This window comes from Benincasa hispida, chromosome 12 (assembly GCF_027475165.1).
Source record: "Benincasa hispida cultivar pf3 chromosome 12, pf3_genome.v1.1, whole genome shotgun sequence".
Taxonomy (NCBI): Eukaryota; Viridiplantae; Streptophyta; class Magnoliopsida; order Cucurbitales; family Cucurbitaceae; genus Benincasa; species Benincasa hispida.
The window spans coordinates 15,189,003-15,192,037 of record NC_143489.1 but is presented as its reverse complement, the minus strand read 5'-3'; positions in this window follow the sequence as shown (position 1 = coordinate 15,192,037).

The window sequence follows — 3,035 nt, the reverse complement described above, 5'->3', positions numbered from 1 at the left end:
GGCTGATTCTGGGTCTTGAACAATGTGGCATCACACCCTCTCCTAGCCCGAGAGGGGTTTAGTCATAGTAGGACTATGATCTATTGTTTATTAGAGGGATCAGTGGTACTTAAGGAGTTAGATGTAACTATAGGGGCAAAACGATAATTCGGCCCCACTGTACTTACGAGCAATTTGTGAAGGGTCATCGTACTGTTGATTGGTTATATCCAATGGACACAAAAATATATCTGTAGTGTGAAGAGTGCAACTGGCAGTCTTTAGTGGACTGCCCGATAGTTAACGGATGGTGGATAATGTAATTAAAGAGTTTAATTAATTATTCACGTACCATTGGAGCTTCAAGCTACAGGTCCATAAGGTCCCCTTGATAGCTCAAAAGGATTAAGTTGATAATCAGTTTTTGAGTTAATTTGAATTGTTCAAATTCATAAGAGGGAATTTAATTATATATGATAGAATTAAATTGATTCATTTATAGATGATATAATTGTTATAATTTATTTGATACATTATAGTTTATTTGGAGGAAATAAATATTTGAATAAGATTCAAATATTTTCTATGAATGTGATTCATAGTTGTTAAATTTAATATAAATATGATTTATATTAATTGTCGTAAAATAGAAAAAAGGAACTATAGTTTATATTGTATATAATACAATATTAAAACCATAGATTATGTGTTATATTTTATATAACATATAGTTTAATATAAATAAGATATAATAAGTTGGTTATCATATTTATTTTATTATTCTGGATAATTATTCCTCTTTTCTCTACAACCACCTTAGTGATGGTTAAGTAGTTTTATGGGAAATGGAATAAAAGAATTTATTTTTCTTTTCTTCCATGCAGACTCACGTTAAGAACTAGACGATTGAAGTTTGCTATACGATAGAGAGCAGAAACGTTCCGTATCCTCTTCAATCTTCTTCCTCCTCCAAACTCAAACTCCCTCCTAACTAAAATAGTCAAAACCCACAACTCTTGGACTCTCACCCTGAGTATACTGAAGGCTTCTAGTGGTTGTGTCTTCTGTTTTGGTTCGAGATTTCTTGAAGAGGGTCTTCAACCTTGTTGCTATTTTTGAGTTTGTGACAGTTCGAGGGTTTTTCACAAAGAAAAGGTTTTCAAAGGTATAATTTCTTGAACTCTTTTTCTTTACAAAAGCATGCTGTAATTTATTTAAGAATGCATATCTTATATGTTTGTTGTAAATTTTTTTTTCAATCAAAATAGAATTTGGACGATCCGCTTTCGAGCAAGGATCTCTTGAAAATGAGTTCCTTCAATTGTTATCAGAGCCAGATTAGCGTTTTAATTCCAAATTCCATTTCTGTATTGAAATCGTTTATAGTAGAGGTTCGTTTTAATTTTTGCATTGCGTTTAAATGTTAAATGTATGTGGATGGTTGTTGATGGATGTTTCGGGATAGATGTCTCTATTTATGGCTTTCCTTTTGAATTACAAAGTTAATTTGTAAGAGCCCTTGCGTTTTTGGGCATTAAACTTGCAATCGAGTTTGTCTTCGTTTTAGTTTTGAGTCATTCGTGAAGCTTCAAAAGAAAAGTTACACTGCATTTCGATGGAAAAGACAAAACGATGGTCACATCGTGTAGCTAAAGCTAAACGATCGTTTAGATTTTTTATGCGTTCGTGTAGAGTTTTCTACATGATCGTGTAGCATCTACTAAATGATCGCATAGCTAATGTTATGCGATCGTGTAGAGTTTGTTACACAATTGTATTGCATTGGCTGCATGATCGTGTAGGCGCTCGATGGGTAGACGATTGCGCGGTATATGATACTCGATGCAAGACTTGCATGCTAAACAATCATGTAGACTATCATGCTCATCGCATAGTCAGTAGCTAAACAATCGCATAGTATACGATACTTGACGCACGCCTATCATGCTCATTGCATAGTCTTTAGCTACACGATCGGATGGTATGCGATACCCGATGCACGTTGCACGATCGCGTAGACTTTCATGCTCATCGCATAGTCAAAAGCTACACAATCGCATATACACGATCGTTTATACTTGACACCTATTACTTGACGATTAGGCATTTGCTACACGATCAAGCTACAAGGGTTCTTGGTGGAGCGGTTCGAGACCCGATTCACTTATTCCGTACTAGTGGACTCAACTTTTGTGATAGTTTAGCCATTTATTTCCGGTCTTGAGATTAATTATCCCGGTTCATCAACTTTAGTTAAATATGCATGTGATGTATGTTTATTTTATATGACATAATGTATGTCATATAGTTTTAAAACCCACCATAGATTATGCATTTATTTTCATGCATCATTTTATATTATAAATGTTATAATATATTAGTATGCATGATTAAGTTACATAAAGCATGTTCATGCATCATATAATATAAGAGTTTAATCTTTTAAATCGATTTAATAGGATTAATTAATTCCTAATAAAAGATTAAATATGTAACAAATGTATCTATAAGGGACCTTTTGTATAAGGATGGTTCTGGCTAGGCTGGGGTACTTAAATCGATGGAGACGTCGCACCCCTACCTGAGAACCTACATGGAAAGGTGAATTAGATAGATTTGTTACATGCATGCAAATTTGATGAAAGTATGTTAAAGAGTTTAATAAGACTTGAGTCAAAGTTGGGAGCGGGATGTGTGACAACATATCCTTCAGTCTCTCTCATTAGGTTAGATAAAGTTTCATGCATTGCCTCGTGGCATCATTGGTGTCCCCCTAAAGGATGGCAGTTTGCATGTCTTTTTATTTGATCTCCAGAAATAGATAGGGTTGCTTTAGTCTCTTGTCCTAATCGGTTTTTCCCTAAGGTTGGGTCATTATGGCGGGTTACACTTACATAGAATTGTTAAGGATGTTAACAGATTCTGGACCGAACAATGGTGACTATTAGATTCAATTACAAGGAGTTGTTTCTGCCTAATGGTTAAAAATGTCTCATTTTAGTGAAAGGGCACTTGATCATCCTACGGTGACTTTTTTCCTGCCTCACTAAAGTATC